Raw genomic sequence first — 9,751 nt, forward strand, 5'->3', positions numbered from 1 at the left:
CTCACATCTTCATATCTATCTATCTAGAAATTTGATATGTTATTTTAAACTCTATGACTGTCCTTTGAACAGACCTGAACTTTTTCACTGTAGTAGGGACCTTTATTTGTTCACTCATGCTTTCAGTGGAAGGGAACACAAACTTATTTTAGATGAGAGATAACTTCTTGGTCATTTGCTCCAACCATTGCCTCTGGGAAAACCTTTTTTTATTTAAAAAAATAATAATTTTCTCCTTCAAACTATGTTTCTTTTGACTTGTTTAACTTCTTGTATTTCATGATCTCCATCAGACTGTAGCATACATGTTTGTTCTGAAATGAAAGCGTCTCATCCTCACATTGTAACAAGACAATGGTTTCAGACAGGGGTAACAAAGCTTCTGTCCTCAAACAAAACCAAGTCACCTGTGCTCTTTTATCTGCCTTTACTCTTCTGCATTTGTTGCATTGCTGGCCAATAAGTAATTGAAATGGGTCACAGAAAGACTTGACAAAACCTGCTTGATGTGGAAGCTGTTTAAATGAACTAACATCTCTTCATGTTTCTTAATAAATAAATAATGCCACTTATCTAAATTATAAGTTGATCATTTTTCATTACTGTTTATTGATTCTTGACGAAAGGGAGCATTAATGATTATCATGCCTCACTGGCAGCATCATCTCATTAATTTTATGGAACCCCAGTATTGAGTTCACCTGTCCAGTTTATTGGGAAACAGGTGTTTCAATAATGCATGTTGGTGTCCCAATCCTTAATCCATCACATACGTACTTAGAAGCCTGTTGTTGCACAACTGATAGCAGGCACAACATGAAGAGTTGATGAAATGTAAAGAAGTGTGTATCCGATAATAAAGCCGACACCAAAGTAGTTTCCAGTGTGTCTAATATTTCAGTTTATCACTGTCCCTTTGCCTAAGTTTTTTCCAATCTATCAACATATGTCTTGTATTTGACATTAGTTTGTGCCATTAACATATTACAGTGATGTTTTACAGCAAGTTTAAATTACTACATTTCTTATTCTGCGTTAAAAATAAAGATTTTTCCAAGGAAGATTATCATGCTCACTAACACTGGGTTTATACATTTTAAATGAGGTCAGTCTGCATGTCCAGTTTAGCTTTTATTCTATAATCCTTTGGCCAATGTCTGTTTGTTTTTTTCCCCGATTTTCCATTCCATGTTGTCAATCAAAAGACTGAAATATAGACAAAATGTTGTAGGAAGGAGCATGTAGGAATTATTAAACCTAGGTAAAGAACATAATTAGAGACAATAGCAAACAGCAACAGGTGTGTGGAGCACACCAAAGGCTACCTGGTGGACAGGTGAGGAATATCAATGAGCCTTTGTAAAACATGTAACCAACATGTTTACACCAGAAGGAAGAGGAAGCAATGTTAAAAACAATGCAACAATATCATCATATGATCATAATAGCAGAACTATAGATTGAACTCTAAATAGTAAGGGGAAACTACAGTTTACAGTTTCAGTGAACTAAAGTGAGGTCTAGGTAATCTTCTTATGGCTAAGAATTATGGGACCTGTAGTTATTGTTCAAATTTGACTAACATGAACAGTCTAAGATGTTAAAGTCTCTTACAGGCTCTGTTCATCATGCCACATGAGAACCACAGTCACACAAGTTGTAGTTACTTCTTAACAGACTAGATGGCAGCATGAGATGTATGTGAAAGCAACACAATAGTTTTTTAAAAAGTGGCCTTGAACTGAGCTCTGTGGTAATGGTATAATTAGATCTCAGGGGAATGAATCAGTTCTCTTACTGTCTGCTGGTTCTCCATTTTTACCCCCCTCTCTCTCTTTACTCTCCTCCCCTGTGGATCTTTCTCTCTGTCCCCCCCCCCCCCCTTTGCCCCTCGTTGTCTTTCCTTCTCCATGTTTCCTAGGCAGAGGTATAACTGGAATAGTTGTTCTTTCCATTTAGCAGAAAATCAACTGACACATCAAAGTTATAGAACATGTGATAATATCTGTATATATATGTATATGTATATATGTGTGTGTGTGTGTGTATTAGTATTTAATATATATATTTATATTATTATTTATAGATATTTATTTTAATATTTAAATTGCTTAACTTAAATAATTGCATTAAAAAACAGAATTTGAATCACATAATTTGAATTTGTATTGTTCAATTTGAATCATTGCATTGAAAAACTGAATCTGAATTGTAATTTGAAATTCAGTAAAGTGATCTCTTATGTCATACAGTCAAAGTCAACAACCACAAACTGTACAATTTATCAGCATCGTTGCTTTCCTCCGTGAGCTGCCACAAGATGGCAGTCACGTATAACTAATAATTAACAGCAAAAGGCAACCTGTAAACCTGAGGCTGTGGCCAAGAAATCTATAATGTGGACAGGCTTTGAAATCCGCTCGATAATTCTGTCCGAGTTGTATCATCTATCAGCAAATTTGTACCTGTATCATGTTATCTTATCAAAGCTTAACATGCTTATGAGTTTATTGCAACAAAACAACTCTACAAGCTGCGAATGGATGTTTTTTTTTTCTTTCTAAGATCTCCAGGGACTATATTTTGCCTTGTCATAGCAGGAAATGTACGGTGTAATAACATTAGCAATATTCAAGAGTCTCAGTGAGGTGTGACAGTGCGCACAATACCAAGACCCCAAAACAGAAGCAGCTAAATGGATTTCAGCCATCATTAATTTTATGATGTACACCTGTGCTTATCATAATAAGGAACATCTTGTCCTTTGGTTACATATCTTGGGCAAGAACTACTCTCCATAAACACACGGGCTAATTGATGGTGAGAAGCAGCTGGGTAGGCAGGTATCCAGATCAGGTGATGTGAGGGAAAACTGGGCTTTAAGGAGGCATCATGCTGCCTGTTCAAAATAATGCTGCAGGTTTATGTCAAACCACCTTTGCTACCCCTAAAAACGATAAATGATACCCTGTCTTGCTGTTGAATTTCCATCCATCCATTAGCTGTATCCTCTTTTCCTCATCAGGGTCACTGCGGAGTGGATAGAGACTAACAACCATTCACATTCATATTCACACCTATGGCCAGTTTAGAGTGACCAGTTAACCTGTTAAGTGTTGAGTGCATGTCTTTGGACTGTCGGAAAAAGCTGTACTCGGAGAGAACCCACAGAAAAGACCCAGTTGAGGTCTGAACTAGGAACATTTTTGCTGTGAGTGAGTGCTAACCACTGCACCACCATGCCACCTGCTGTTGAATTTGTCCTCTATAATTCATGAATGCCTATAGAGTAGCAACATTTTCTCAGTAAATTAGCATGTAGAATGTAAATTTTTTCATGTTTTCTGTGAAACTTCAAGACAAATAGACAGTATATGTATGTTTTCTCTTGAGCCTTTTACTTACCCAAATGTGTCAAATATGTGTTTTTCATCCAGAAAATTAGGTTGCCAACTTGTAAAAAGATGCTGAGCCTTTCTATATGTCGCTGACATTTTCACTTCCGGTGAAAAGAGTCTTGTGTTTGTGAGGAGAAGGACAGTCTCAGTCTGGTGCAGTGACAGGTTTGCGCAGTATTCATCCCTAGTAGGTACAGTTTTTAAAGGAGCACCGAGAAAGATAGCTGATGTGAAATTATTATTATTTTTTTAACCCTAAAGCAGCTCAGTGTGTCTGCAGTTGTACATTCAAGATAAAGCCAGGCTTCAGCCTACAGTTCAGATGTCTGTTCTTCATATATTAATGTCACCTTGTTTGCACTCTGTCTAAAAGTTGATTTCTTTGGACTCTAATTGGGTCTCGAGAGGAATCACACCTCGGCCTTTTAAAACAGTCAAGTCGGCACACAAACCCCCTTTTTTTAAATCAAGCATACTTCAGTCATGCACCCTTTCTGTTCATGTGGCTGCTTTGTGTCTCGTCCTTCCTCTCTGTCCTCCTCCTCCTTTTCTTACTTGCCAGTCACTCTGAATTCCTTTAACTTGCTAATGAGGGCAGACCCATAACGTCCCCCCTCTATCAATGATAGATTACAGTGATAACTTTAATCAATTTTAATAGTCAGAACTTTACTGATTATTAAAAAGCTGATCTCTGCACCTATAGCACCCCAGAGAGCAGACCATTAGCTGTTTAAGACAAAAAATTGAGAGAAATGGGGATGTGGGGACGGTATAAAGTCCTTTTCTATGCATATTTCTCTCCTTTTCCCTCTATAAGGGATGTTACATTAATTATAACCCGGTAAGATCCCATAGGCAGCCCAGCACAACCTCTGCACAGTAAAACCCCCAGAATGACACTCTCTACGGGCATTAAAATGCAAGTATGTCCCTGGACAGTAAAGATCCCCAGTCCCTTCAGAATGACCCCTCTGGATATTCCATCAGTTTTATCCAGTCATGTTGTAGGGCATCCTCTGTATGACCCCTGCATCAGTTAATGTTATGGTCACTAACTACAGTCAGTCAAGTCCCAAGGGCAGCTTCTGTTTGCTTCTGGGGCCTTTGGGATGACCACTGTAGATGCTAAACTAATTCTAATCAGGCATGCCCAAGGCTGGTCTGTTTATCATCATGTCAGGAGAGTGGTTGAATTTACACTTTTTTTTTTATTCAGGTGTGACTGAAGTGTCCAATGTCAGCCTTTAAGTATTAATAACAGGGTACCTACTTGTCACAGGACCTGGAATATTATGGAATTTCAAGAAGCGTATCCAAGACAGTGAAGGTCAGAAACCTGATAATGTCACACGGGAAATCAAATCACTTGGTAGGTTCTGTATTAGTTAGTGATTTTCTTCTAAACAGCATGAGCAGAACAAGAAGAAGATTCTATTTAAATTTAATGTGTATCGTGATCAGATCTGGTAACCTGTCCTAACTGATAGATTTGTATTTTGAGAGAACCAGCATCAGTTTTTATTTTTTAACAGAGCCCCCCTGAGGGGAATGTAAAGGCAGTTGAGTTGTCGCTCTTCACTTTGCTAAGTGAGGGACAGGAAATGTGAGACAGGGGAAGAAAGAGACAGTGACAGTAATGGGGAGGAAGACGAGAAGGGCAGACAGAGATGGGGAGAGGAGGGGAGGCAAAGGGAGGGTGGGGGGGTTTGAAACCTAGAAGGAGAAATGGGGGAAAAAAAAAACGAGTGAAGCAGGCAGACTATCAAACACAGCATACCTGCAGGAACCTTCCCCACGGCAGCCGTGTGTCTGTGTCCATCTGTGTGACTCATTCAAACTAGCTGATAAGCAGAAAATTGTTTTTAAAAGGGGTTGACCACAGGCAGAACACACAGCAGTGAGCTCAAATCTGTTCCCACAAAAGCTGCTTCTTTCATATTACACTGGAACCAGCATGAATTATTTGCTTTTAAGCCAACGACGTGATGATGAGTCTGTTTAATCATCAAATACTCTTGTAATTGTGGTTCTAAAGTAACTTTCTCTGTGCTCTCGATTGGTGAGTCATTTTTCAGGGAGCTTTGGCCCAAAAGTGTTCTTACTGAGTACTTTTAGAGTGATGTGGCAGAGCTGCCACCATTATAATTTAGTCCATCTTGTTGACTGTAGCCATGTGGTTAAAGTAATGACACTCACTTCTGAGTGGGTCTTTTGCCTTGTATCTTTCCTCTGCTCTTCACTCTACGCTCCTCATGCAGTTGTCTGTCATTCAGGAATTCTCTACAAATAAATGTCAGTTAGAGCTGCAACCATTAGTCGATTGACAGAAAAGTAATGACCGACGATATTGATAATTGATTATGGAGATCTCATGCTTTTCTCTGTTCTGACATCATATTAAACTGGGTAAACAAACAAAACAGCAGACAAAATGAGGCATTTAAAGACATAATCCTTTCATTTCATTGATCAAATGATTAATTAATTAATCTGGAAAATAACAGATTAATTGATAATGTAAATAATCATTAGTTGTAGCCCAAGTGTCTGTGGCACAACGTTTCCAGCTGTAGACAATTCACATGTGACGGAAGTGGAAAGGAGATTGCTGTAGCCCCGAGCTAGTAGCTGATATATACACACACACATATACAAGTACAAATCAGCGCAGACAAGAGGAGCGAAATTGACATAAATATAAGTACATACATCCACCCAAAGAGACCTGTGCGTCATTACTGGAGCACTAACTGGGAGAAGTCCAGACTTTTCATAACCAAGTGGACTGTCAGGCCCAGAACAAAGCGGCAGACTCAGAATAGGCAGGTTTGGAAGAAACTTTTATTGTTTCCGAGCTGCTGATACAGTCTACAAAATTACAACAAAAATGGCTACACTGACCAAAACTCTAACTCTAACTAAAACTCTGCTGCTACTCTCTCTGAAAATCACAAACACTAAACTAGAAAGAAAAACGTTTCACCAAAATGGGAAGGAATAAACTAATAAAATTTATCAAACAAGAACACTCACTCTAAAATGAGGAGGAAACAGAACTATCTATATCTATGACCTAATCTCCTAAACTGGCTAGAAACAAAAACGATCCCGGAGGATGAAAAACTTTATCAAAAGGAAAGAAACAATCAAACAGAAAATGATCCCGTAGGACGAAAACAGGCTACAAAAATACTATCTACATTTAAACTTATGGCTATGAAACTTCCGGAGCAAAGAAACGTGGAACAGGCTTGGAGTCAATGGAAAGGCTTGGGTGCGACGACAGAAAGTACAAAGACACTTCAGCACGGGACAAGGGGAAACACAGACTATATATATATATACACACATGAGGAAAATGGGGAACAGGTGGAAACAATCAGGGCGGGGAAGACAATCAGACCGGTGACCTGAAACGAGAGAAGAGTTATCTTTCAAAATAAAACAGGAAATGACACGACATAACAAAAACCCAGCTTGACCTCACCACGGTGTGACATGAACAAGATTATGTCAACCGCAGAGTCCGAAGACGCAAAACTTAAAACGAGCTCTCAAAGCTGGCAGTTCGGTTGACTCTAGTCAAAATAAAACAGCAAAGATCCTCAACCATATTGTCATCCCATGTGTTGGGAATTTGCACATGCTTTTGTCCAGAGAGTGTAAGTGTTATGAAAGCACTCTTAAAGTGGTAAAGTAATTAGTGCTAAAATTGTACTGAATCCTTTGCCTAAGTTTCACTGTATCTAATTATTGTCACCTCATCTTTCCCCTCTCTCACCTCGATTGCACTGGTCCCCCTCCCCGTCACACTTTCTTTCTCTCCTTTTTAAACAGGCGTCCTCCACCACTTTGATCCTGCATTTGCAGCCTTTGTGTTATTCCACTTAAACCAGCGGCTCTCTGAAAACCTGCCTCTTTTTATGTGATAGTCTCAATTCCCCAACGAAAAAAAAAAAAAAAACGGGCGCTCACCTCCCTTCAGCGGGAGGTTGAAAGGTCAACAGTAGCACAGTAGCATCAAACAGCGCCCCGAGAAATGGCAGGGACCCTGTGTTTTTGTCAAGGGCACTCCAGCATGGCAAAATGTGTGCCAGCACTTTAACGGTTGAACTCGGGCTTGCCTGTTGTGAATGACATCTTCTTGTTCACTGCACAAATCAATACTCGCTGCACTTTCTCTCCACGTTTTTTAAAAGGGTCAGTATACCCCCCAAAAAACATTCTTTCTTCTAGTGATATCTAGCCACGTGTGATTATGATTTTGAGATATTTGTCTCTGAGATTTTTCTACTGCATGCTGCTGTAAACAAACTACATGCACGGTGTGGACCTCCACAGACAGAATGACAAGCTGAGACCGATCAACACACTTGTATTATTTAAAAATCTATACCAGAGTCCACAAATGAGACTAATGTTTACCAATAAATGCTAAGTATATAACATAAGCTTGGGCAGTGTTGACACCGCTCTAACTACCGGCTGTCTCCTGCACTGGAAATTGGATGCTCCATCGCTATAGACAGTTTGCAACAAAGAGTTGGTTCGTGTCCAGAATCGCTTCCTGGATGCATTTTATTTACTGCCTGCCTTCTTACTTGAATGTCTGAGATAAATTCACCGTACAGTGCCTTCAAAAATCCACTCGATAAAATGATTAAAGTGTAGTATCTGTGGCATGTATCTTTCCCACATCTCACAATGCATTGTTTTGCTTTGATAGATTACAGTTATGTAACGCTACACGTGTGAGTGATTATATCTTATGATGATGATTCATAGGTTTCCCTAAACTTAATTTAGAGCTCGCCATAGAGTAATTTCTTGAGTTTTATTATGGAGAGAACAGTAGATGATTGGGTTTATTCTCCTCAGAGCCATGATTGATTGATGTTTGCCTGTAATGATCTGCAGCTAAAGTTTTTCTTTTTGCTTTTTAGACTTTAAGAACATTTTGCTAAGAATACCTCTGTACTTTGTATATGTACTTATCCATGGTTAGTACATTACCTACAGCCGACGGCGGTCAGCGTGCCCTTGGTTTGAATAAGCAGACACGGGGACCAGCATGGGAACTGCTGCTGTGGACAAGGCCAGAAGAAAAAACAAAACAGATTTTAACCATAAAAATGGCCCATCTGGTTGTTACTATGGCAAAGCGCAAGGTACAGCATATTACAACATAAACAAACTAAAATAATAAAACAGTTATGATTAACATTGCATTGCACTAGGCCTATATGCAACAGCCTACATAATACAGTTACAGCAACAGCAAAATCAAACAAATGATCAGATTGAAAAAAACAAAAAACTCCTAAATCAGAATCTTTGAAACAGTAATATTGTCTAATTTCTCATACAGGTTCCAGCACGAGATGTTTACGATCAAATATTAATTATGCCATTCTAAACGACTGTTTACATTCGCTAGCTCAACTTAAAAGGTGATACAAACAAACCAGCTCAACGAAAAACATCCACGTTTCTTCTCCGCTTTTCTTCACTTTGTACGGAGCCCCTAAAGGGACATGGGGGGAAAAAAAAAAGTGAAACGTTTCTAGTGAGCACAAAATACTTTCTCGTGAGCACGAGATACTTTCTGGTGCGCACAAGATACTTTCTTGTCCTCATCTTGTGCTTTCCTTTTCGTCTTTCTTCAAACGTAAACTGCATCAGGCTAGCTTTCTTACAGCAATCACTTCATGTGACTCAAGCCAAGCCAGTGCCCACCAGTCAATTAAGCAGCTTACTGATGGTGAAATGAACCTGAACGAAGCTTCAAATTATCGTCAGTTATTGTTGAGGGGTGAAATAAAATATCGAAGATATATATCGTGTATCGCGATATAGCTTAAAAATATCGAGATATTGGTTATAGGCCATATCGTGCAGCCCTAATCTCAACCTAGCAGCAGCGGCAGCAGCAGCCAGGCTATGAGCACCTCTGCGGTCACTACAGAAGGTAACTCTGGTAATAACACACTGCCTACCATGTTAGCGCGATGTGCTGCTTTGTAAAACATGCTAAAACAGTTAACATTAAACGAATGCCTTCTGCATTACATTTAGAAGATGACCATGATGAGGCTGGCTGGCTCAGAGGCTGGCAGCTGTACTAGTACTCGCTCCAGTTCACTACCTCCTCTAGTTGATGCTGATCAAACTTTGTCTCCTTTTTTTCCCAAATGAGAATCGATAAAGAATCGAATCGTTAAGCAGAATCGAAATCGGAATCATAAAAATCTTATCAATTCCCTATTCCTATCTGAGACATGTTGACCTCCTGTCTGCGGGTGATCTCCTCTATATACAACAGGTTAGCGACTGTATGTGTTTTAAAGTCA

The sequence above is a fragment of the Larimichthys crocea genome, chromosome XXIV, assembly GCF_000972845.2.
Source record: "Larimichthys crocea isolate SSNF chromosome XXIV, L_crocea_2.0, whole genome shotgun sequence".
In the NCBI taxonomy this organism is placed as follows: Eukaryota; Metazoa; Chordata; class Actinopteri; family Sciaenidae; genus Larimichthys; species Larimichthys crocea.